Genomic DNA, 15,937 nt, shown 5'->3' with positions numbered 1-15,937 from the left:
TTTTACTGTGTACTGTACCAGCAGTTTATGGTCGAAATGACAATAAAAAGTGACTTGACTTGAAAAAAATAATAAAAAAATTACAGTATACACATATTGAATAGATTAAAAATCACCCAAAAAGCAAAAAATAATACATATTTAAAAAGTAAGGTAGTGTTCAAGGGTTCAATGTCTATTTAGGAATCAGATGGCAGAGGGGAAGAAGCTGTTCCTGAATCGCTGAGTGTGTGCCTTCAGGCTTCTGTACCTCCTACCTGATGGTAACAGTGAGGAAAGGGCATGCCCTGGGTGTTGGAGGTCCTTCATACTGGACACTGCCTTTCGCTGTCTTATCTTCTTTCTAACTGCAGCGGTATGTTGGGACCAGGTTAGATCCTCAGAGATCTTGACACCCAGGAAATTGAAACTGCTCACTCTCTCCACTTGAGACGTGTTCCTTCATCTTACACTTCCTGAAGTCTACAATCAGCTCTTTCATCTTACTGACATTAAGTGCCAGGTTGTTGCTGTGACACCACTCCACTAATTGGCATATCTCACTCCTGTATGCCCTCTCATCACCATCTGAGATTCTACCAACAATGGTTGTATCATCATCAAATTTATAGATGGTATTTGAGCTATACCTAGCCACACAGTCATGGGTGTAGAGTAAGTGGAGCAGTGGGCTAAGCACACGTCCCTGAGGTGCACCAGTGTTGATCGTCAGCGAGGAGGAAATGTTATCACCAATCCACACAGATTGTGGTCTTCCAGTTAAGAAGTGGAGGATCAATTGCAGAGGGAGGTACAAAGACCCAGGTTCTGTAACTTCTCAATCAGGATAATGGGAATGATGGTATTAAATGTTGAGCTAGTGTCGATGAAAAATATCCTGACAGGTGTTTGTGTTGTGCATGTGGTCTAACGCCCTGTGAAGAGCCATTGAGATTGCATGTGCCATTGACGTATTGTGGCAATAGGCAAATTGCAATGGGTCCAGGTCCTTGCTGAGGCAGGAGTTCAGTCTAATCATAACCAACCTCTCAAAGTATTTCATCATTGTCGATGTGAGTGCTACCGAACAATAGTAATTAAGGCAGCTGACATTATTCTTCTTAGCCACTGGTATAATTGTTGTCTTTTTGAAGTAGGAATTTCTACCCGTAGCAGCGAGAGGTTGAAAATGTCCTTGAAAACTCCCGCTAGTTGGTTGGCACAAGTTTTCAGAGCCTTACCAGGCACTCCATCAGGAAACTTCTGCCTTGTGAGGGTTCACTGTCTTTAAAGACAGCCTATCATCGGGCTCTGAGACAAAGATCACAGGGTCATCAGGTGCAGCAGGGACCTTCACAGCTGTAGTTATATTCTCCCTTTCAAAGAGGGCATACAAGGCATTGAGTTCATCTGGTAGTGAAACATCGCTGCCATTCATGCTATTGGGTTTCACTTTGTAGGGAGTAAAGTCTTGCAAACCCTACCAGAGTTGTTGTACATCCGATGTCGCCTCCAACCTCATTTGAATTTGCCTCTTCATCCTTGAAATAACCTTCCGCAAATCATACCTGGTTTTGTGATACACACCTGGGTCACCAGACTTGAATGCCACAGATCTAGCCTTCAGCAGACGACGTACCTCCTGGTTCATCCACGGCTTTTGGTTTGGGAATGTACAGTGAGTCTTTGTGGGCACACACTTATCCACACAGGTTTTAATGAAGTCAGTAACAACTGCAGCATTCTCATCCAGGTTCCAAGATGAATCCCTGGATACTGTCCAGTCTACCGATTCAAATCAGTCCCGTAAGCACTCCTGTGCTTCCTTTGTCCATACTTCCTTGGTCCTCACTACTGGTGCTGCAGTCTTTGGTCTCTGCCTATATTCAGGGAGTAGAAGTACAGCCAGGTGATCAGACTTCCTGAAGTGAGGCTGTGGAATAGCACGGTAGGCATTTTTGATGGTGGTGTAACAATGGTGCAGTGTGTTGGGTCATGAGGTGCCTTAAGACAGGGGTCCCCAACCTTTTTTGCACTGCAGACCGGTTTAATATTAAGAATATTCTTGCGGACCGGCCGACCTGGGGGGGAGGGGGAGGTAGGGTTGCCAACATACAAGAGTAGCAGTCAAATACATTGTTTACCCCGAGAAAAACTACAATGACAATGAAGCCTTGCGCGGGAACCAGTGCGCATGCGTGAACGTGCTGATTTTTTCCCTACAAGTCACTTTTGCCGATTCTGTTCGGGGAGCCGGGTGTTAATCATGTCCAGAATATAGGTGATAAGTGGCTAATACACTCAATTTCATTTCTAAAAGGGTTTATCTAACGAATTTAATATTAAACACACAGCGCACATTTTCCTCGCATGAGTATACTGATAATTATCAGGGGAGGACAGGGAGATTGAAGTGTTGAACGAACTTCCAGTAGAAGTAGTAGAGGCAGGTTCGATATTATCATTTAAAGAAAAATTGGATAGGTATATGGACAGGAAAGGAACGGAGGGTTATGGGCTGAGTGCAGGTCAGTGGGACGAGGTGAGAGTAGCATTTGGCACGGACTAGAAAGGCAGAGATGGCCTGTTTCCGTGCTGTAATTGTTATATGGTTACATAAATCACTTGTAAGTCAATAGCATCATAACATTTTAAGTAACATTTGGATATTAAACACACAGCACATATTTTCCCCGTATGAACATATAAAATCATTGCAACACACCAATATCGCTGAATCAGTGGGAGCCCTGGGCTTGTTTCCTGCAACAAGACTGTCCCATCGAGAGGTGATGGGAGACAGCGATACTCGAAGGGGGTTCCTTATGTCCAGTCTATTCCACAATTTGGTTTTCGTTGCATTCATTGCAGAGATACGTTGGAAATGGAAGCAGCGTTTTCAGTGCTTTTGTAGCCATCTCAGGATATTCAGCCTTGACTTTGATCCAGAATGCCGGCAGAGATGTTATATCAAACATACTTTTCAGCCCACCATCATTTGCAAGCTCGAGGAGTTGATCTTCTTCCCGTGCTGACATGGATGACGCGCAGGTAATGAACTCGTGCGGGTAATCACCTTGCGTGTGTTCAAGTTCAACAGTGCATGACAGGGGATGAGGAAAGGTGCGGCTGACTCATATCGCCAAATCATATTGTTTCCTCGCGGCCCGGTAGCACATGTTTTGCTTGGTTGGGGACCGCTGCCTTAAGAGACCGATCCCTGATCCACAAGTCTTATTGCAGTGTTGGCTGGTGTAGGTCATTGAAGTGGTGGTGGATGTAGCTGGTTGGGACTTTCCCAGACTCTCCTTACGTTAAAGCTGCCTAGTCTCAGCGGTGGAGGTATTCTTCGAGCTGTGCAGTCCCCTCAGAGACAGTCCTTCTCCAGCTTTCCCAATTCCTGTGCTAATTTCTCCTATCTACTCAGGTTGATGGGGCAATTCCTCAGGTGGCTCTTGATATTGTCCTTGAACCATTTTTTCTGCCCTCCAGGAGTGTCCTTTGCATCCTTGAGTTGGCCGAACAGGAGTTGTTTAGGCAGGCTTGAGTCAGGCATATGGATGATGTGTCTGACGAATCGCAATCAGCATTGAGTCATGATAGTGGCTATGGAGTTAATGTTAGCTTCCTCCAGGATGCTGGAGTTAGTACATCTGTTCTTCCAGCTAACTCTCAGAATCTTTCGGAGGCATCTTTGATGGTAAGTTTCTAAGGATTTTATGTGTTCTCCATGACTCAGCTCCACATGGCAAGGAGGGGAGGACTATAGCTTTATAGACTAGAAGCTTAGTGGTCTTGATATCCCGATCTTCAAAAACCTTCTTTCTCAGCCTGGCAAAATCTCCACTGGCACAGCCTATTCTGTGATTTATTTCAAGGTGAATGCTGGCTCTTGAAGAAAGAGGACTGCCAAAATATGGGAAATGATCAGTGTTCTCAAAGGGGTGTTGTCAGCTTGGGTGGTTGGAGGTTTAGGAGCATGATCTGGAGCAGGTTGGTGCAGGACTTGGGTTTTCTTGATGATTAGATCATGTCCCAGCAGCTTGTATGTCCTCTGGTAAAAGCATCCATTATGTACAGCGGATCCCCCTCACAGTGAGCTACAATGGTGTTGTTGTCTGCATATTGGAACTCCATGATGGAAATAGTTGACACCTTGCCCTTTGCCTTGAACCTGTTAAGGTTAAAGAGCAATCCCCACCCATCTGTCCTATAGAGACTCTGGACTCCTTGTGGGAGGTCTTGGCCTGTGAGGTGAACAATGGTTGCAATGAAAATGGCAAACAGAGTTGGAGCAATGATGCACGCTGTTTGACTCTGTTCTCAACCTTAAAAGGTGCTGTTTCAGGGTTACTGTTGATGATGACTGTTGCAGTCATATCTTTGTGTAAGAGCTGCAGGATCTTGAGGTATTTTGGCTCCCGATTTTGGACAGTACCTGCAAAAGGGTAGGACAATTTACAGAGCAAAAGATCTATGAAGGCAAGAAAAGTGGGTAATTTTGTTCCTGGGCTTTCTCCTGCAATTGACGTGCTGTAAAAGTCATGTCAGATATTCCTCTGGTTGGACAAAAGCCACACTGAGACTCAGGTTGGAGATCTTCTGCTAGAGGTGAAAGCCAATCACATAAAATTTGGGTGAATACCTTTCCTGTTGTAGAGAGGAGGGAGATCCCTCTATAATTTCACTCATATTGTCCTCACCATCAAGTTCCCTCTCATTGGTGAATACAGAAGAGAAGTATTCATTGAGGACCTCGCTCGATATGAGTGAGGTTGATGTTCTGGAGCATGTTGATATTAAGGGAGAAGAGGTGTTGGAGTTGTTGAAATACATTAGGACAGATAAGTCCCCGGGGCCTGATGGAATATTTCCCAAGCTGCTCCACAAGGCAAGGGAAGAGATTGCTGAGCCTCTGGCTAGGATCTTTATGACCTCATTGTCCACAGGAATGGTACTGGAGGATTGGAGAGAGGCAAATGTTGTCCCCTTATTCAAAAAAGGTGGTAGGGATAGTCCGGGTAATTATAGACCAGTGAGCCTTACGTCTGTGGTGGGAAAGCTGTGGAAAAGATTCTTAGAGATAGGATCTATAGGCATTTAGAGAATCGTGGTCTGATCAGGGACGGTCAGCATGGCTTTGTGAAGGGCGGATCGTGTCTAACAAGCCTGATAGAGTTCTTTGAGGAGGTGACCAGGCATATAGATGAGGGTAGTGCAGTGGATGTGATCTATATGGATTTTAGTAAGGCATTTGACAAGGTTCCACATGGTAGGCTTATTCAGAAAGTCAGAAGGCATGGGATCCAGGGAAGTTTGGCCAGGTGGATTCAGAATTGGTTTGCCTGCAGAAGGCAGAGGGTGGTGGTGGAGGGAGTACATTCAGATTGGAGGATTGTGATTAGTGGTGTCCCACAAGGATCTGTTCTGGGACCTCTACTTTTCATGATTTTTATTATCGACCTGGATATGGGGGTAGAAGGGTGGGTTGGCAAGTTTGCAGATGACACAAAGGTTGGTAGTGTTGTAGATAGTGTAGAGGATTGTCAAAGATTGCAGAGAGACATTGATAGGATGCAGAAGTGGGTTGACAAGTGGCAGATGGAGTTCAACCCGGAGAAGTGTGAGGTGGTACACTTTGGAAGGACAAACTCCAAGGCAGAGTACAAAGTAAATGGCAGGATACTTGGTAGTGTGGAGGAGCAGAGGGATCTCGGAGTACAGGTCCACAGATGCCTGAAAGTTGTCTCACAGGTAGAAAGCTTATGGGGTGTTAGCTTTCATAAGTCGAGGGATAGAGTTTAATAGTCGCGATGTAATGATGCAGCTCTGTAAAACTCTGGTTAGGCCACACTTGGAGTACTGTGTCTAGTTCTGGTCACCTCACTATAGGAAGGATGTGGAAGCATTGGAAAGGGTACGGGGGAGATTTATCAGGATGCTGCCTGGTTTAGAGAGTATGCATTATGATCAGAGATTAAGGGAGCTAGGGCTTTACTCTTTGGAGAGAAGGAGGATGAGAGGAGACATGATAGAGGTGTACAAGATAATAAGAGGAATAAATAGAGAGGATAGCCAGCGCCTCTTCCCCAGGACACCACTGCTCAATACATGGCTTTAAGGTAAGGGGTGGGAAGTTCAAGGGGGATATTAGAGGAAGGATTTTTACTCAGAGAATGGTTGGTGCGTGGAATGCACTGCCTGAGTCAATGGTGGAGGCAGATACACTCGTGAAGTTTAAGAGACTACTAGACAGGTACATGGAGGAATTTAAGGTGGAGGCTTATATGGGAGGCAGGGTTTGAGGGTTGGCACAGCATTGTGGGCCAAAGGGCCTGTACTGTGCTGTACTATTCTATGTTCTATGTTCTATAATTTCTGCTGTCAGGCTTGTCACCCTTTTTGAAGAGTGTGACAATCAGGGCATCCCTGAGTTCAACTGGAATCTTCTCCTGGTCCCAGATCTTGACAAGCAGGTCACGAATATGATTTGAAAGACCTGTGCCACCTTCCTTGAGGATTTCTGCTGGAATTCCAACAGGCCCAGTGGCCTTGTTGTTCCTCAATTTCTTGCAAGCTGTCTGCACCTCTCTAATACCAGGAGGCTCCTCATGTCCTCCTTCGTGGGTCATTGTGGGAGCTGATTGAAGACTTCAATGTCAATAGTGGTGTTACAATTAAGTAACTCCTGAAAGTGTTCCTTCCATTATGAATTGATTGCATCATTGTCCTTTAGCAGCCTTTGTCTATCTTTGGAGCGAGGGGGGTTTAAGACCATGATGGTTTGGGCCATACACTGCCTTGCTGGCAATAAAGGAACTCCTGATATCACCAGAGTTAGCAAGCTGCTGTAATTCTAGGACTGTCTCAGTCCACCACTGATTCTGTATTTCTCTTACTCTACGCTGGACTATGGCCTTAGCTTTAGAGTGGGTTTCTCTTTTTGCCTTGCAGTTGATGTCCATCTGCCAGGCACAGTAAGCTTTCCTTTTGCTGTTGATTAGCTCTTCTCTTTCATTGTCATTTTCTTCAAACCAATCTTTGTTTTTCCTGTTGTTGTATCCAATGATGTTTTTACCAGTATCAAGGATGATGGTCTTCAGTGTGGTCCAATGTGCTTCATTGTCCTCCAGATACTGCATTGGAGTTAGGAGTCTTTCAGAAAGGGCAGCCTGGAGATGTTGTACCTTCGCTGTGTCTTTTAAGCTCTCAATGTTGAACCTGGGATGGCTCAGCTTCTTTTGCACTCTACTCCTCTACATGATTTTGATGGTCATTTGTCAGTCAATAAGCCGATGGTCTTTTGATACAAGGATAGGTCGAGGAGCGGGTAGTGTTGAGGAAATAGAGAGCCTGCAGAGAGACTTAGATAGTTTAGGGGAATGGGCAAAGAAGTGGCAAATGAAATACAATGTTGGAAAGTGTATGGTCATGCACTTAGGTGGAAGAAATAAACGGGCAGACTATTATTTAGATGGGGAGAGAATTCAAATTGCAGAGATGCAAAGGGACTTGGGAGTCCTTGTGCAAGATACCCTAAAGGTTGAATCGGTTGTGAAGAAGGCGAATGCAATGTTGGCATTCATTTCTAGAGGTATAGAATATAAGAGCAGGGATGTGATGTTGAGGCTCTATAAGGCACCCGTGAGACCACACTTGGAGTATTGTGTGCAGGCTGGGGGTCCTTATTTTGGAAGGATATACTGACATTGGAGAAGGTTCAGAGAAGATTCACAAGAATAATTCCAGGAATGAAAGGGTTACCGTGTGAGGAACATCTGGCAGCTCTTGGGCTGTATTTGCTGGAGTTCAGGAGAATGAGGGGGGATCTCATAGAAACATTCCGAATGTTAGAAGGCCTGAACAGATTAGATATGGCAAAGTTATTTCCCATGGACTATCTCAGTCCTTTAAAAGATGTAGTGAAATTACTTTAGACAGAGGGTGGTAAATCTGTGGAATTTGGTGCTAGGAGTTACTGTGGAAGCCAAGTCATTGGGTGTATTTAAGGCAGAGATAGATGGGTTCTCGATTAGCCAGGGCATCAAAGGGTATGGGGAGAAGGCAGGAAGTGAGGATGACTGGAAGAATCGGATCAGCCCATGATTGAATGGCGGAGCAGACTCAATGGGCTAAATGGCCTACTTCTGCTCCTATATCTTATGGTCTTATGGTCTGTCCAGCCATCATTAGCACTGATCGTGGTTCTTGCATTCTTTACACCTCTGCAATCCCTCCTCCTAACAATGGTATAATCTATAAGATGCCAAGTCTTTGAACAGGGATGCATCCACAAAGTTTTTACTTAATTTCTCTGGTGGAACAGGGCAATGGTGATGGTCAGGTCATGTTCAGCACACTTGGAGAGTAAGAGAACTCCTTTGGAGTTAATGTTTCCAACACCTTCTTTCCCAATTGTACCTTTCCAGGAGTCGCTGTCCCTGTCAGGTCTATATTGAAGACTCCAAGAAGAATGGCCTTACCTTCCTTGGGAATATCTGATAGTATGAGGTCTAGATCAGCGCAGAAGGTCTCCTTAATATCATCTGGTTGGAGTGTAGGCACTCACAGCTGTAGCCATTTGGTTGTTAGTGAGCTTAAGTCACATGGTCATGAGGCGTTCATTGATGCCAACTGGCAATTCAGGGAGGTGACTGCTGATGCTGTTTTTATGGGGAAGCCAATTCCTTGGATTCTGGATTCATCTGCTGATTTCCCCTTCCAGATAAAAGTGTATCCACCCTTCCCCTCCTTCAATTGTCCTTCCTTAGCCAATCGCGTTTCAGAGAGGGCGGCAAGGTCAATCTGGAATCCTCTCAGCTCTCGACATAGTGGCAGTACATCTTTCAGGATGATCACTGGTTTCACCGTCCACATATTGCAGGCTCCAAAATTCATATGCTTTTGTTTCAGACTGCAGTTTGGACGTGGTAATCCAGTCAGGAGTGAGGAGGTAGGCTCTTTTTGGGGCACCTCTTCTAGCCCCTTCCCCACGTGGGGTGAGCAGAGCGGGTCCTGAATAGAGCTGCTCAGTCATGGGCGCAGCTGCCAAAAAGCTCTACCCGCCTCAGTCCCAGAGCAAGACGATTGTATCTAACATTCACTGCCAGGTTGTGTCTTGGATTTCCCAGATTTCACTGCCTGATCACCACAGGGTTTTGTCCAAGTTGTTCAACCAGATTACCAAACCAGGAGAAATGCCTGTGCAGGAGGTCTGTAAACATGGGGAGACCAATGTACAAGCTGCCACCACACGATCCTTGACAGAGAAAGAGCCAGAATCCAATGGCATGGAGACCAAGATTATTTTTCTCTGTCTATTGATCACTACAGATCGTCTCTGGTGCTTCCCACTCCATACTCTCTCCCTTCCCTTTTTCCCCAACAATGATTCCCCTTTCCCTGACCCTTTCCCACTCTCCATCTACAATAGAGACCCATATCAGAATCAACTTTATCATTCACATGTCGTTCTTTTTTGCAGCAGCAGCGGTACAGTACAATACATACAATTACAACTGTGCAAAAGTCTTCGGCACCCTAGCTACAGTATATATACTGTACTGTAGGTGTGTATATATATAGCCCAAGACTTTTGCACAGTACTGTATATGTGGAATAAATCATAACAATTACTTACATTACTATAAGCCAGATTTCAATCAGGCCTATGAATTGGTGCCCTCACCTGTGAAGCATGGAAAATATAACTACAAAATATTTTCAAAGTCGACTTGTCAAGACAGTAGGAGAAAACCCATTCAACTTCTCATAAGATTATGGATTGAGAGGAATACTGAAGAATTTGTTCCTCAATAAATTTAATGGAATGATAAGTAACAAAAGAAGATAGCTCTCAGATCTTCCCTTCTCCATCAATATCCTTTTTTGTTTTCACCCACCTGTCTTATAAAATATATACATTGTAGCAAATCTTGTTCCTTCCTACATAGATACACCAATCCTGGTTGTATCCAAGAAGGTCATCTGCTGCCAGTCCACACCAACCAACACTATAGATGCTGGAGTGTTGGTAGACGACCTTCCTGGTGCAGCAGGGGTTGTTTATCTCTGTGCAAATCAGTAAGATGGCCCAAAGTATATATTAATAAGACATGCAGCGCAACAAAAAAAAGATAGGTAGAGAAAGGAAGATCAATCCAGGAAACAGCAAAACAGAAGAAGCTTAAAACTGCAGTCAGTGTTCCCAAGGATACTAAAGGAACAGTCATGCAGACAAAGTATAAATATGCACATAGGTTGAATCCCATTGAATAGTATTATGATAATGTCAGTCAGAATCTACTGACTGGTTGTATTTCAAGAGCTATTGTTTGTCCATTCATAGCTCGACAATAGACAGACTGAATAAGTTTGTTTAACTGCTACTGCCCTTAAACAACACACACAAAATGCTGGAGGAACTCAGCAAGCCAGGCAGCATTCTGGTTATTTGCAGTTTTTCTCTTGTTTCTGCTCTTAAGCAATTGCCTTAACCATGCACTGACCAACACCACCAATTTTTTCTCATCACTCAAGAAACTTACATCTCAAGAGGTTCGAATGATTCTCAGTTACTGAAGAAAGCGGTCTCAGATGCCGAATTATCTTCAGGATCCCATGGATGGGACTGACTGACAGATTTTGAGATGTCCGTTACAGAGCAACATTGTATGAAACATTAAAATCTCCATGAACTATAGATAATAGTGTGTTTTCATTTTTGTATTCCAATTAATTGGCAAAGGCATATTTATCCCTTGCTGGATTAGTGAATCTGTTCAATCATTTATATAGTTAATTGGACTTTGCAGCTGTGTTGACCTATCAAAGGTAATGCATGGACTGTAGAAAACACTGGGATGCCTTGAGGTTATGAAAGACACAGTATAAATACAAGTTCTTTAAATGATCGGCAGAAAGCAAAATCACTAATGAGGTATATGGTGTGTTTTTACTATTCTACCAAAGCAAACCCCCAATGAGCTGAGTATTTCAAAATTGTGCATTCCTGCGATTTCATTACCAATGTTCGACAAAATGTGGGCTCATTGCAGGTGGAGGCAGAAATTTAATTCCTCTTATACATCATTTAGTCTAAAATGTGCATGCCTGATTTAAAACAAATTTCCCTCAGGCACTTTAGAGTCGAGGTCATTTTTGATGCTGGATTATATCTATACATCTCCAAAGCATTCTGGAAAATACTCAGATATCAGCAAATTTATCAGATGCAGGGATTTATTTTCTACAGAACCTTCCAGTGGCAATTCTTATAGCCCTAAAGGTTAAAGCAATTCTTCCCACAAATCTCAATAACAGTGGGATTTAACTGCCTGATGAGCACAGTGCTAATCAAGGGTATAGTTTGCCTAGTGCTCAGCAGTTTATGCATAAACCAAATTTTAATATGAGTCATATTCTCATAAGAATAATGCAGCTTTTAACATGGTTCCAAAATAGTACTCCTTGCTGCTCCAGGACTTGAATAGAGTAATTGCTATTGCGGACATAACTAAGGTGTCCCAATATCTTGTTTACTGTTACATTGCACGCATGTTGTTCTTGACTTCAACTGCCTGAAGATAAAGCACACAAATACATTTGCTTCTGTACACAAAATAAAAGTGATTATTTTGCACAAAATGTGTGCTGGATTAAGGTTCCATTGCGACAATAATTTTAAAAATGCTTACTGTATAGTCACTATTTTCAAATATTCCTCATGTAAGCAAGATGTTGATGGTACATTTCATTACACACAGTGTCCAACATTTTAACACCTAAAACTTGTGTTGATGTCGTTCAATCATTTATTACCTCAGGGGTGGCCGTAATAATAGATTAAGTGTTGTAAGCAATGTAGCTGCTGAGAGAATGTCTCCCCTACTAAGAGGATTTAAAACAAGAGGAAATATTTCCTGAAAAAGGTGGAAATTAAGAGGAATTTCTCCTCCCAGAGATGTGACTCTTCTGACTCGTTTATCTCAGATATATGGAGACGGAATCATTGAATATAATCAAGGCCATGAGAGATTTTGGGGTGAAAGGGGAGTTGAGTGTTATGTAGAATAGGCAGGAAAGTGTAATTAAGGATAAGAATGGACAGCCAGGATCTTAGTAATGATACAGCAAGCTCAAAAAGTTATATGACAAGCTCCTATTTAAGTTCCTATATTGCTAAGGCACTATATTGTTAAATCTAAGTATACTATTTTGGACTTGGACCATATTACCCACTGTTAGATAATGTTCTATGTACTGAGTATCACGCACAGCCAATGCATGGAATGACGTCCAGAAGAGGTTGTAAAAACAGTAAACCAGTGAACCAGCAATGATACAGCTAATGCAAGTCAGGAATTGACAGATGGTGGAGCTTAGTGAAAGGATGACGTGCAAAGTATTGAGCCAGAAATGCACATGGGATGCACTTGACAACCATTAAGAGCATACATTAGCGTGGACAAGCAGGCTTAAACTATCAAGGCATTTGGAGCCAGGTCCCAAGCAAAGGCTTCAACATATCAAAATAACTTTCTTTTCTTCTCTAAGCCTCCTCCCAGCCTCACAACAAAACAAGAATATAATTACTAAAGGACAACTAAATAAAGTTTATATCACAAGAGAAACTCATACAGCATGCCAGCAATTGAAGATGCCATGGCTATCTTTGTACTTTTCCAGAATTATTTATATCAACCATGTATTAAATATGCATCAGGCAAAAGAAAGAGAGGGAAGACTTGTCTCAATTCCTAATAAGAAAACTATGCACTGTATACACCCACAATCTCCTATATGTGACATCAGACACAAGGGAAACTGTGAGAGGAAATGGCGTTGAACATGCTTATCACAACACCACAAAAATATCCAACAGGTCAGGCTGCACATGAGGAGAGAAGCTCAATTTCTATCTGCCCAGGTACTGACTGTCCTGCTGAGTATTTCCAACATTTTCTGCATTTTTTTTTTATCTTGGATACCAGAATTCACAGAATTCACAGAATTCTGATTTCAAACCACCTGTGAGTGTAAATATTGCAATGTGGAGCATATTCATTGGAGCAATTTCATATTAAAGTTTGTAATGAAGATGCTATTAAAACTGTTATTCCAAAATATCTATTAAATAAGCAGTTCTAAATGGAGACATGATTTAAGTCCACCAATGAACTGTGACTTGTAAATTGCATTGTCATTATAAACTTGTTGTATCTGGACCCATCATTCAATCGATATTGCAGACAGTAAGGTACAAGAAATTGATAACACTTTAACCTTAGTGGACTGCCAGACTACAACTGAAATTCTAAGTCATTCTACAAATATAAGGCTAATCAAAATCAATGCCCACACGCTGGAAATTTGCACTAGAGGTTGCATTATAAATCAGCATTCATGACAGAGAACTGTGCAGTATGTATGGTCCATTAATTCTAAAAGACAGAAAACTGATTCCAAATTACAATCACATCCATAAATGAATTGTGTAGAAGCAATTTGCAGGACATGGAAAATCATGTAGAGATGCTTACATTATAATTTATTCATATAGATGAAGATTTTAGTTTTGCCCACCACAAACATTTTTGAAAAAAATTGAATTTATGTAAATGATCAGATATGGTCATTAGCAATATGAATGAAATAATGTCCAATGTGCTTCTATGATGTTCCAATGATGTTGAAGATAAAACCCAGTTTAAAAGGAAAATCCCTATTAATACCCCCATTGCCGCACTATTGTATTATGTGACCATGAGCAACAGGAAATTTGCTGGCACTCCAGATAGCCATTTACACGGTATGATCAATCTAAATGGAAAGACGTTAAGTAGCATACTGTTAAATAGAAGAGCAGAGGAAGTTTTGAATACAGACAAACAGATAATTTAAGAAATAGAGATGAATCCTTGGTTTTGAATCTAGAGCAACTGTTTATGAAAGCATAACTGATTAATGATGAAAGAGAAACAACAGGAATTCTGCAGATGCTGGAAATTCAAGCAACACACATCAAAGTTGCTGGTGAACGCAGCAGGCCAAGCAGCATCTGTAGGAAGAGGTGCAGTCGACGTTTCAGGCCGAGACCCTTCGTCAGGACTAACTGAACGAAGAGTGAGTAAGGGATTTGAAAGTTGGAGGGGGAAGGGGAGATCCAAAATGATAGGAGAAGACAGGAGGGGGAGGGATAGAGCCAAGAGCTGGACAGGTGATAGGCAAAAGGGGATACGAGAGGATCATGGGACAGGAGGTCCGGGAAGAAAGACGGCGGGGGGGGGGGGGGACCCAGAGGATGGGCAAGAGGTATATTCAGAGGGACAGAGGGAGAAAAAGGAGAGTGAGAGAAAGAATGTGTGCATAAAAATAAGTAACAGATGGGGTACGAGGGGGAGGTGGGGCCTAGCGGAAGTTAGAGAAGTCGATGTTCATGCCATCAGGTTGGAGGCTACCCAGACGGAATATAAGGTGTTGTTCCTCCAACCTGAGTGTGGCTTCATCTTTACAGTAGAGGAGGCTGTGGATAGACATGTCAGAATGGGAATGGGATGTGGAATTAAGATGTGTGGCCACTGGGAGATCCTGCTTTCTCTGGCGGACAGAGCGTAGATGTTCAGCAAAGCGGTCTCCCAGTCTGCGTCGGGTCTCGCCAATATATAAAATGAATGATGAAAGAGTACAGGCTTTAATTAGAGAACTGTTCACCATATAGGAACCTGTAAAAAGAGACAATATAAAGATATGGAAAGGGTGAAGATGGGTTCACTGGAACCCTCTAAGAGTGAAGAATTAGAGCTCTGAAGGGAGTTTGAGGAACTAGAGATGCAAAGGTACAGGAGTGATTTCACAGAGACCTTTAAATTATGTAGGTTATGGATGTGCAACTGATGATAGATCCTCGTCATTTGTCAATGACACTTTTGTGTAAAAGCACAAATTCAGGACAATCGCAAACTAAAGGCTAGAAAATAACGTTTTACAGAGAAAGTGATTGGAACATGGATTTCTCTACTGGGGGCTTTGCTATTAAAATTAAACCCTTTTAAGAATATAACTAAATATTTCGTTGAAGAGGAATGTTAAAGGATCTGTCAGGTGAACAAGAATCAAGGATTAAACAAATTGGCCCAGTGTGTCCAAAACAAATGCCAGTTGTTCAGCTGTGGGATCTTTGATTTTGATTTAGTGAATGTCTTTCTAGAAGTTTGCATTTAAATTGTTAATTAGTCAATTTACTTACTGAATATTTTACTTTTTTCCTCTGTGGAAAGCATTGCGATATTCTTCTACTGTAATTATACTGTTTAAATGTGATGACTGTTACCACCATCATTGTCATAATTCAAAAAATTGCAGTGCTTCATCTGTATTATCTGACATTTCAATGATATTACATGGCAGATAAGATAAATGCAGAAACTAGAAAATAATATTAGCTGGGGAGATCCAATGCTATATTTAAGTTTGCTGATGACACCATGGCCACAGACCAAATCAAATGTGGAAATGAATCAGCATATAGGAGGGAGATTGAAAATCTGGCTGAGTGGTGCCACAACGATAACCTCTCACTCAACGTCAGCAAGTCTAAAGAGCTGATAATTAACTTCAGGAGGAGGAAACCAGAAGTCCATGAGACAGTCCTCATCAGGGCATCAGAGGTGGAGAAGGTCAGCAAATTTAAATTCCTTGGTGTTACCATTTCAGAGGACCTGTCCTGGGCCCAGCACAGAAGTGCAATTACAAAGAAAGCATTGCAGCGCCTCTACTTCCTTAGAAGTTTGTGAAGGTTTGGATTGACGTCTAAAACTTTGACAAACTTCCATACTGACTGGCTGCATCACGGCCTGGTATGGAAATATCAATGTCCTTGAATAGAAAATCCTACAGAAAGTAGTGGGTTTGGTCCAGTCCTTCACAGGTAAATCCCTCCTCATCACTGAGAGTATCT

The sequence above is a fragment of the Mobula birostris genome, chromosome 2 (assembly GCF_030028105.1).
Source record: "Mobula birostris isolate sMobBir1 chromosome 2, sMobBir1.hap1, whole genome shotgun sequence".
NCBI classification, from domain to species: Eukaryota; Metazoa; Chordata; class Chondrichthyes; order Myliobatiformes; family Myliobatidae; genus Mobula; species Mobula birostris.
The sequence above is the reverse complement of the archived record's forward strand: the minus strand, read 5'-3'. Positions refer to the sequence as shown.